General features: G+C 46.2%; 1 long non-coding RNA gene across 2 annotated transcripts in view; it reads left to right on the top strand.

The window, feature by feature from the left end:
* LOC129381395 (uncharacterized) overlaps nt 1-11,651 on the top strand; it is a 149,561-nt gene that overhangs the window by 49,560 nt on the left and 88,350 nt on the right. The gene's annotated exons all lie outside the window — the stretch shown is intronic.

The raw sequence follows: 11,651 nt of genomic DNA, 5'->3' as shown, positions 1-11,651 counted from the left end.
GCTCAGCAGCCTAACACCATAGCCACTGAGCAACTACGGCGGGTGATAGGTACTGTATCAGAATGACCGACAGCCTCATTAGGCTATTGTTCCGAATACTTTGGCGTCCAACCTTCTTGCTGATAGGTTTTCTTTTTGGATAAATTGATCGATCCACCACTCAAGTCTAGCTGGCGTAAAATGTCTAATATCTTCTTTGAGACGCTGCCATGAACGGTCGGAACCACTTCAACACACTACACTGGCCTAGCTATTCTATTACCTACGGCCCATATTTAGACGAGGAGACGAGGTTGCCTCTTTTGATGTGTGTATGAACGCTCTGGATCACCGTTCCCGACTTCTTTCAGAGTTTAAATGATTATACAGTGTCGTCGATGCTATCCTGGCAGCTATTCTCAAGACATTCTTATTGTTTTTTTTTAGTTTTCTAAACAATACGGCCTTATTACCGAAATCAACCCTATTCAACGTTTCACAGTCAAAGCATAGCCTTCTTTTTTTTCTCATATCATCAATGAGATATGCTCCCTTGACCTCACATGTCACGGGAACTCTTTCTGGTTTCCTGTTTCCTGTTTGCCGGGTATAAATCTACTTGTACGAAGTCGAGAGTATGACGGAAGCCTTTCTGGTCGGGATGGTGCACATTTAATAGGAAGAGATCTGGAGACCGACTAAAATGGCTGAAAAATATATTTACGTTTCGGCTCCCTCAGGGAAGCCTTGTTCACAATGAAACAGTTTCAATAGGAAAAGGCTCCCATGGGGGAGCCGAAACGTAAATTTTTTTTTTTTTGAACTGTTTTGGTCGATGTCCGGATCTCTTCCTTTTAAGTTTAAATGTAGGTGTAAGTACAGTGGCCATGCATGTCCAAAGTCTTCCTGAAGTAGTCTTTGTTCTATTAGCTCAATCTTTTGAAGGTGTAGAGAGATGGCCCATCATGAGCCTTTCTGTATTACTTTACTATAGTGCTCCCAGATCCAGCTCAGCTTTTTTTTTTTCAACTACGTACTTTGAATTCAGTTTTCAAAACGTCTTATTGAGATCAATTGCGGGTTACAAACGAAATTTCTCGTCGTTGCACCTGAGCCAACAGAGCTGTCAATGGCTGCGCAGTTGTTGACACCACACCTACGAGCTTCACGGATTGCAGTGTGATACCTCACGGTAACTCCACAGCGGTAGCCACAACCTGAGCGACTTTCTTGGCAGTAAAGCTTACAATAGCGGCGAGCCCTAATGCACCAAATTAAGTCATTTTACTTATCCGTTAAGCGTGCAATGTGATATGAAATGCTCACGTTTCCAGTCGAAAGTAAGCACAGGTTCTCTTAAATCCCAAGTCTGCTGTGTGCTACAAAATGTTTGACAGAAGCGTTCGAGTGCCGTCATTTACGGCTGCTAACGCTGCCGTTTTCTATTGTTAAACAACGAAATGAACGGTACTATACAGTCAATTTGTGCGCGCGAATACGGTTGCACGGTCGTGTTCGGTGTTTCACGATCGTGTTTATTGGATGCCACCGCGCACAAAACTGAAATTTTTTGTTGTGTAACAGGTCGGGTTGGCGGTCCTCATGAACCGAAAGTTAAATCGTCTCTAAGACCCCTGAGGAAACACTTTTTTTTTGGCGCAGTATTCTTGAAGTGAAACCGTTAGCTGCTTGTGTTGACCTTCATACTTAAAAATTTTTGAACCACAGGGGCAGTCATGTATATCTATTGGCACATTGTTGCATCCTGTTCGCTTCGGTGAAACACTTCATCGCGATTTGTACTCTGTATTGTAAACAGCAACTTAGCCTCTTCACGGCCAAACTCCAAAAAGCCTGGTCGTACCCCGATGACCAGTGGCATGTCATTCGCCACAATATACTGCTGTTCGATATTTTATTGCAGAGTCCATTTGAACACACCTTCATACCTCGATGTCCTGATATTCACGCCATCTTTCAGTAATACTTACAGAACCAGATTTCTATGTCTCGATGCCAAGGTTGCGAGTCATTTGTTTATCTCTAGATTGTATTGTACAGACATACCTTTTACGCTCATTTATGGGATATTTTTTGGTCTGCCCTAGCGTGTTCTCACCCACTGCAGCAATATTTAGTGCTAAGATTATGGTTCGCGACAGGCCACCTTTATGGCAGTCGATTTCCAACCTTACCTTTGTTCCACAAACAACAAAGCAAGGATATTTGCCACACGTACGCCCGCTGATCTCATGTTCTGTGTTTCTACAAAGCTTGACGTCATGACCTCCTCGTCTGCATGGTGAAACTCCCAGAATGCAATTTATTTTGTGACAGGGAAGGTAGACTAAGCCTTGAACTTTCAGGGTCAATCGACTGTGGGTTGCCACCGTATATTGTCTTTTACAGCATAATTACTGGTTTTGTAGCTTTCAGATTTTAATTGCAATATTTTTCAACCTTACAGCACGAGCAACGGATGCTTAGAAATAATGGATGTTTTTTTATTTACCACTGCTTATGCTTCCTCCAAAGCCCAAGGGCACTGTCGAAGAAAGAGGTGAAACGGACGTTTAGCAATAACATATGACAAAGAAAGTTAACGGCGTAATAATGTAGTAATGTAAATAATTTCTAGCTGTCAAGTTAGCTTTACGGGATGGTTTGTTATCTACAATGAAGGTAATATATTCGAGAAGATCATTCCATTCCGGTGATTTTCTTTAAAAAGGAAAGGCTGGGAGAAAGCCTAATCGTTTATTGACTCGATTCTGACTTTGTGGCGATGATCAATGCAGTGTGCCACGTAATCAGGTTGAAAAATTAAGTCAACGCAAAAAAAGAAGTATGGTGATGGATCGACCCGCTTTGTTGCATTAAATATCTTCTTGTTACATAAGCCCAGGACCAACGACGGCAAGTTCACTGCAAATATTTCGTCTGGTTGAATATGAAATTAATTGCCTGCGGGTGTAAAGGAACGTTCCAATGATTCATTCAACAATCATGTGCGTTCATATTTGTTCAATGGATAGTAAACTTTTTCACTTTTGCATTATTTCTGCCATCCAAGAGTTATTCAATAATATTGTGATATTCTATTCATTCTACTCAGTGTAGTCGTTTTGAATTGTGTGTTAGCAATTTCTGAATAACCTTTTGCTGTGCATCTTACAGTTCCTTTTCTCTGCTTCACATGTTAGCAAGAAGTCTCGCGCTCAATCGTTTGGTTATGAGGCCTCCTTTCTGTACGTATGCCTTCTTCGAAAGGCACGTTACAGATCTACGCGAACAAAAAAACTGAAAGTTGAACAGGAAATTTGCGAAAGAGGGACGGACGGCCGTATGGCCGAGCGTGACGTCATACGCACGCCGGTGCAGCGCCAGTTCAACAGCCCGAATCCGTGACCACGAACACGTGCTCGACATGTCGAGCCCGCTCCGTGGCCTCGCTGTATTCCCGACGCCGCCGGCTGCAACGCGAGGGCAAAAAAATGGATTTGTGTGCTCGTTAAGTGTCTCCTGTCACTCGGGCCGGCTCGTGACGTGCCGTTCGCAGCGTACGCAAGGATCCCTCCTCCTCCTCCTCCTCCTCATCTCTCTTTCTCTCTACGTCCTCTCCTGTTCATATGCGCATCGTCGTCGTCTCGCCCGACCCGCAGAAGCCGGCCGGCATTGGACCGGTGGCTGCTTTTTCGATTGCGCCGTCTCTTTCGCCTTTCCAGGGAAGAACGGGCCTGTGCGTTGGCTGCTTGTGCTTCGCGGTGGTTTGGAGGTCAGGCGGGGGTCGGCTGTTTCTTCGCCTTCTCTTTTATTTTTATTTTCTGCATCTATTGGCCGAGCGGCGTCTCGGCACTGCGTGACGTCAGAGGAGGTGGCCGTGGGTGGATGCTTTGCCAGAGCCATGACTCGACAAGTTTCGGGTGCCGTTGCGGGTCTCCTTGTTCCAATGAGCTTAAGTTGAGGTATTGACGTCATTTCCTTAGCGATGCGCTACATTTGGAACGCGTCGTGCGCGTGGAATTGCATAGAGCCTGGACGTTTGCGTCATGATGGCGGGAGGTTGTGCCACTTGGGGTTCTGTAGATCACTGCGGAAATTTGCATCTGACTTGTTTTCTTGAATGAGAGGTTGATCGATCACCCAGATCAATCAAAATTGATCACTTAGAACCGTCCATTTCTTTATAAAGCTGAAACTAACTATGGGAGTGTTACTGTCATGTTCTCAGGCATGTCATTGTGGAATTCTATTCCATCCGATGTCAAGGCATGCACATTCAACTATTTCGAGCACGAAGCCACGGAATATTTTAAAAGCACATTACTGAACTCGCAATATCGTTTATTGAGCATAATAGGTATCATGAGGTTAATAAGTATTGCATTGATTCTTTTTTTACTTTCTAATTTTCGTTGCTTAAGGTGATACTTTTCTGGACATCTCGTTCCACATGCTACCACACAGTTTTCTTTCGTGAGTGCTGCATGATGTCCTTATTGCTGATTAACACACGCTTTGTATGACTTTAGCTGCTACGGTTTGCCATAACTATACTACCCCCCCCCCCCCCTTTTTTTTTTGCGCTTGGGAGGTCCTCCTGATAGCAATTAATTGGAGATCTCTGATTTCGTATTTATTCTTCGCTTGTGTTTTATGGATCTTACAAATGAAAATAAGTGGTGTGAAGAGGAAAAAAGAAAAACTGAAGCCGTGAATGTATATTCAATGAATTTGATTTCCCACAAGGAAACGGGAAGCACTGTGGAGCTTATCGGCCCAAAACCTGCGCTGAACAGCATGGCTGAGCCGGGATTAAACAGCGTACAGCAGGAGGACACGCGTGTTTATAACTACTTTTTTTAATTTGTTCACTTTTGCGCTGAAACCAAAGTCCTTTAAGTGGAATAGACAGGTTCCTTCCAACAGTTAACGGTAAATACTGATAATCAAATGTGTAGCTTACGAGCAATCAGGGAAGTACAACAAATTTAAGCACAGAGTTGCCGAGTATGTTGTTTCACAATGCATCTCGACGTCCTACACTGAAATGACAAAGATAGGAGCAATGATGCATGACCTTTTCAGCTGCGCGAGAAACGTGGCGCAAGTGACAAAGGCTGAGTTTAAACGAAAGCTTTGGAACACTCCGGTACTGCTTGTTGGGACACACGGCACAAAAGAATACGTTACCCTTTATTTAGCAGGCAGGGTCTGTTCTTTCGACGTCAAATATGTTGGATGCAGCACAGATAGTAGATTGTTGCTCATGGCTTAAACTTTACAATTGTTACGATGCACGCGGTGCAGACGTGATGTGTGTAGCGTGAGTTGCAGTGCAGTTCTGCAAGTTGTGCGCGCCGATAAGTCTAAGTGGCCATCGAGCTCTGCTGTGTGAGAACCAGGTGAACCATTGTACGCGGTGGCAACCTTTCAATTAGGACGGCATGAAAAAAAAACACTAATCTTTTCAAGTTCATGCGTAGGTTGCGGAACCTCCGGTGGACAATATACATTCACTGAATATCAGTGTACAGTGTTCGTCATACCTTCGGATAGCCCCTTTTGAACACCGAAAGAAAAACCAAGATAATTTACTGTTTTCGGAAATATGACAAAATATCGCATGCATTATATTAGCGCCGTTGAACGAGTGCCACCATCCCCGTGAACTCCTCGTAAAGCTAAGATGAAATGCATTTGCTGAAGAGTGCTGCGAAAGGAAGACTTTGGTCAGTGTTTATTCGATCATTAAGTTTGCACTGAGAACATTTACGCTTAGTCCAGTGGGCCGCCAATTTCTCGGAGCAAGGAAATCACTTTGAGAAACGCTGCTGAGGACGGGACTTCCCAAATTGCGAGCAGTTCAGCCATGGGAGCCTTTGAGAGGGAAGCCAAAAAAGGAGGAAACATGGAGGAAACGTGATCGCGCAGATTCGTGCCATCCATGAATACATCTGATCAAACGAGGCAGGCAGGTCATCTGCCGATACATTTGCGATAAACCTATCAGTTTAAAATGGAGCACTGTAGTTCGACTTGAATGAAAAAAAAAAATGGTAGTCACTTTAGCATGCCCCAAAGAGGGTGAAGGCGAACGCCTGCGCGCTCTAGAGGCATTCATTAAATTACTTGACATTCTCATTCTAATGCGCTGTTACTTCTTATCACTTGTTTTCTAATAATAAAGTTCCGTCCTCCTCCTCCTCCCACCAAACGTTGTGGGTTTGAGTGCCTTATTTCACGCTACCTTTAACTGTGCCTTAATTAACTTCGCCCTAATTAACACCAAAGGTCGCGGGCTCGGCTCCAATCAAAGGTTGAAGTTAGGACTCCAGTCAAAGGTCGCGGGATCGAGTGCCTTAATTAACTCTATCGAATAAACTTTGCCCCTTTTTTGGCGTGATGAACGGCATCGGAGCCAGCTGTCCAAGAAGACGACGACGATGAACATGCAAGCAGGGGTATGAGCGGGTGTATGCGCGAGGCGAGCTCACACGACGTCTGTACCGCACGCCGCGTCTTCAAGGCCACCGTCTGATGAGGCATTTAAGGCCTTTCGCCTTAAAAAGGAACTGGAATTTCGTTCGGAAGTCGGAGCATAGGCTGCGATGAGATGTTTTGCGTTCCGCTCGATGTCCTCAGACGGTGTTATGTGGCCGCGAATCGACATGCAAGGCAAACTATTGTTTGCCTTGCGTGTCGAAAAAGATACAGAGAAAGATACTGCGCCCTGGCGGCTACCCGCCTTTTCATCACAGCGCTAGGATCAATAAGAGCGCTGTCAGAATTGTTGCAGGCTCAGCATCTCACCGGTACACGAGATGACACCGACGGTAAACGGTGGTCAACCTGACAGCCACGGTGCATCGCTGAAGATGTCATAGGAGCCCCAGGTCCTTTTCTCATTTGCCCTTCGCTTAAAAAGTTAGAGGGAAGTTTCACTACGCGAACGCTGATGACGCGCTAGCGTATCGGTGGTATAGCGCACACGAAGCTATCGGCCCGCGGTGCGCCTAAACGCCCACACTGTCCTCATCGCAGATCGTATTCAAGACAGGGCTCGCGCGACCGTGCCATACGCAGCAGCCGCCGGAGTAGAACGCCCACTTGCAAACATTCGCTTGCTAACTAAATTACCAAGCATGGTGTAAGCGCGCACAGGCAAACGCTAACGCACCATACTCTGTGACCGCGGGCGCTCGCTGCCAAAACGCTGGCGTGAGGAATCACGGCACCAGCAGCAGCGAGCTAAGTGACCTTCGTGCTGTATATCGCTTCAACGCAAGCCGAGCGGCGAGAACGCACCGCACGCAAAGCTGCGAGCAGTCGGCCCACCTACTGTGCCCCCAAAGCAGATAGCGTCCAAGATAAAGCGCGCGCGATTTCGTGCGGCCAAAGTACCACGCATCCCTCCCTCCTCTCCACCGGTGCCACGCGCGACGGAATACGGCGCGCTTCCTACCTTTGCGCACGCAAGATTGAGCCACCATCGTCGGCTCACCGTCGGACGCTTTCACTCACACACACATCGTACGGCGCGCCAGCACGATGTTATCACGAGACGAACCCGGTACCTATGCATCGCAAAGTAAAGCAAAGAAAACCTGTAGCAACTGCCAGAGGAGGTCAACCCAGCGCGCCTCCGCCTACCTTCCTCCTCCGCGACCCTTCGCCTCGTTTCTCCATCTCCAATTCACTCAACGTTACCTACACATTCCTCTAGGTGGAGTTTCTTTGCCTCGTGCCCAGCGCCCTCCTTCGTACTTACCCCGGCGCGCGATTTGCCTTCACCTCCAGGCGCCTTCCTCATTCGCTTGCTTCGCGGCTTCAGACAGGCACCACCGATTTCACGAGCTGGTCAGTTACGCTTGCGCGGGCAAAAAAAAAAAGAAAAACATTGATCCTGGAGTTTGACTTGCCAAAGCCACGATCTCATCATGAGGCACGTCATAGTGCGAGACTCCGCATTAATTTCGACCATCCGGCGTTCCTTAACACGTACGCATTGCACGGTACACGGGCGTTTTATTGCATTTAAACCCCCATCGCAATGCGGCCACCGCAACGGGAATTTGACCCCGCGACTTCGCGCTTAGCGGAGAAACGCCAAAGCCACGAAGCAAGCACGACAGGTCCTTCCCGTTCGCTACCAATAAACATGTTTTCATCATCATTGTTAGTGCTAGTCAGTACCCAATGAAATTTTAGATAACATTAGCTTGACGCTTACTGTCCAGTACGCTCATATTCAGTACATGTCCAGTACGCTCATATCCAGTACATGTCATGTCCAGTACGCTCATCGTGCAGCAGCTCAGCAGGAACGTAAGTGTGCTTATAGCATGCGTGTGCGGTGTGCTCATGCCAGCAGCGGAAGGCAGGACTTCAATATAGTTGAGCATTGGGAGAGTTGGTATTGCGTTCTATCGCCGAGCCGGCAAGATGAAGGAACAGAGCACTGACTTCTGGAAGACAGCGCTGTGTTTTTTCATCTGGTCGGCTCGGCTTGTTTCTTCCTTTCTATGTTGCGCTGTACCAGATTTATAAGGCAATACCGCCTGGCATTGGGAAATAAGCGAACCTCATTGGTAATACATAATTTGTGCGAATTGTGAGTGGACTCCTGCTGGCTCGGGTCTCGTTCTGAGCTGAAGGAAAGGTACACTGCGTTTTTATGTGCGGAGCTTGTCTGAAACTTTAACGTTGTTACCAACTGTACGCTATACTGCTGCAGGCCCGGGAGTTTCCTTGTTGGTATGATGTAACAGGACTTAAAAAATTATAATTTCTAAAGTTTACCGACTTACTTCTTATCCGTGCCTAAATATTGAGTTAGAAATCGCAGCTTTCATATGGCAAAGTAGAATAATACGTATTGCGCACGTGCATGTCAAGCATACACTCATTAACGCACCTACTCCGTGATTGGTTTCAAAGCAAGTTTGACCTTATTATTTTGTTAGGTTTTGTAAAACATCGCGTGAAAACATTTTTCTTCCCAACGAAAAATTGCTGTTTAGGCTCTGATGAGTTGGTCTGGATGCAGTTTTGTGGAAAACTAGTGCGATAATATATATTTTCGTTATTGATAATAGTCAAAATAAATCTGTGTTTTTTTTTTCAAAACCCCTTATATGTAATTTCGTAGCATACCTTCATGGGAAAATCCCTAAGCGTTCTCTTTTTAAACTGTAGGAGCCTCTCTCACTTTTTTTTTACCTTACCTCCGTGTTCCTACCGTTAAAAAAATCGGCAGAACACATCCCACGATGATTGTCAACATTAACGCGATTAGCATTCGAGCAACGTAGCGACAACATATTGCTAGGGACACCCTTTTTAACACTCCATCAATCCGCGACTTACATTTATTCGAGTTCGTTTGCGATTGCACATGTGATGGGTCTGTGAATGACCCCTCCTGTTCGTGCTGTGGATGTCCTTTAAGGCCTTTTCGACGTCGAACGTCCTATCTTCATAAACTCCGGAAACAGGTCATTCACACTACTGCGCGATGGTAGAACCTCGTGCGACCATATTGCGCGCAGCGTATCCCATATGTTGTGGGCGTCGTTGCCCATAGCCTCTCCCTGCTGTGCAGCATATCGACGTCGAGCAGCTTCGACGCGGCGTTGTTTCCGTTCTTGCAGCTCGGTGGCCGATAAGGCCATTTAGGGTGGCATATGTCCCAACTGCGAAGGAGGCTCTGTAACAAGTTTTACACAGTATAGTCGTGATTTACGTCATATAGCGGGGAGACAAGTGTAGCTCTTGTATTTTGTACGAGGTGTTGCTGCGCATGCGCTATTGCTTTCCGAGCGAGAGTGACGTTTGAGGAGCTAGAATCAGACAGCGGCAGCACGCCAAAGTGGGGGAAGTGAGCGAAGGATGCGAATGCCATTAAAAAACGCTTCGAACGAGCTTGAACTGCCGATACCACATCTAGTAATCGCCCGTCACAGTACAACGATAAAAAACATTGATGGGGTCCTTATGAGTTGCACTTCAGTGAGATGTACGCTGTAGTGCAGGGGTGTGTTGGTCAGTTCTAGGACTTCATCGCGCTACGTTTGAACGATATAACGTATAGCGATTCCTTTCGCTCAGTTGTATGCCACTCTTATCCACTGTTAACGGCTGGCTGATACCCTTAACTACGCACGGGTAAATACGGCGTGACCACTGACGGAGCGCAAAAAGGTATGGCATTGGAATGGAGACGCCTCATGAGGCCGGCTTTTATGTGTTTTGCTGAAGATTGGCTCGCTTGCTGAATTGATCAGCTGGAACGAAGGACAAAGGCGGACGAAACAAGACGAAACACTTCGCATTGTCTCGCCCGGCTTTGTCCTCTACTCGTGCTGTTCTATTCGGTATGAATCATCAACGTGCCCATCGTATATTTTCGCTCACTTGCTCTCTCTATTAACCAAAATGCTATCTGTATTTACGCTGATCTCATTTTGTCTACTTATATTCGGACCATGCTAGCGTGGGATGTACACATATTGCCGGTGTACATATATATGCACTTAGTCATTGGTGGTCTGACGCACAATGCTGGACTAGTTCGAACTTATAGATTTGCAGTGCTTGAAAAAAAAGTGGCGGGGGAAGCGTTATGTAGTCAGTTACGTTACGTGTACGCTATCCGGCTAAAAAAACTGGGGGACACTTAGCCTTTAAGAATGGAACGCGATAGAATTCAAAGATTCCTGACTGCTTTTCACGCTTCCCGGCAATTGTAGCTTATGTAAGCGTAATGTTTACCGGGAAACGCTGGTGGTGAACGATATGCACAAAGGGGAGCTTTCTGGTAGAAACGCGGCATCTGGCGTGGGTCGATCACGGAGGTTGTGCACAGCCACGCCAAACCTCAAACGGCAGCTCAAAAAGGGATTTGTTGTGTTTGAGTTTCCGCGTAACAAAATTAATTTCTCGTATATTCAAATTGCAAGCCGACGCTATCATGTGTGTAGGTTGGGTTGCGTGTAAGTCGTACTTTACGAATTTTCGGGCGCATTTTTATTTTGAGAAATTCAATCAGTTGAGTAACGTCTATGCGTTACGTGGAGGGTTTGCGTGGCTCAGGAGGATTTTCCTTTCATGGCCAACGCTGCCGACCCTGACAGCGAATTTTCTGTGGCACAGGGCTCTTAACGCTCTCGCGTTAGAACAGTTTGTATTGATCAGAAGAAAATTTATTCACCCATAGGCAAGCGCAACACTGATATGAACATTGCAACTCTGTCTCTCAAAGTTCCTTTCGCTTTATACTGAATCACGCGCCTTACATTATCCCTGCAGCTAGCACATCTAATCGCTCTGACCATAGGCCACAGGTTACTGGCGCCATTTAGCTTTGCGTGCTTGGCGTACTTAAAGCGCCTGCTTTCTCCATACGAACCTGTCTATCTCACTTTTTTCTCTGCACTGATCGGTCTTTGTGTCAGAGCTTTTAAGGCGAAAGCTGAACGTCTTACAAAATGTTATGGCATAATCTTGTTATCTTTGCTGAGCCAAAAATAATACTTCAGATTGAAACAACGAGTTTTTATATTGTAGAGGACGATTGGAACGGTGTAGTGGGTTGTCCTCTCCAGCACTTTCTAGTGGGTCGTTCTCTTTAATGTTCTTGCTCGGGAAACAATGCTCGCGCTGAGAGTCCG

This window comes from Dermacentor andersoni, chromosome 11, assembly GCF_023375885.2.
Source record: "Dermacentor andersoni chromosome 11, qqDerAnde1_hic_scaffold, whole genome shotgun sequence".
Lineage (NCBI taxonomy): Eukaryota > Metazoa > Arthropoda > Arachnida > Ixodida > Ixodidae > Dermacentor > Dermacentor andersoni.
This window is presented reverse-complemented; position numbering and strand designations above follow the sequence as displayed.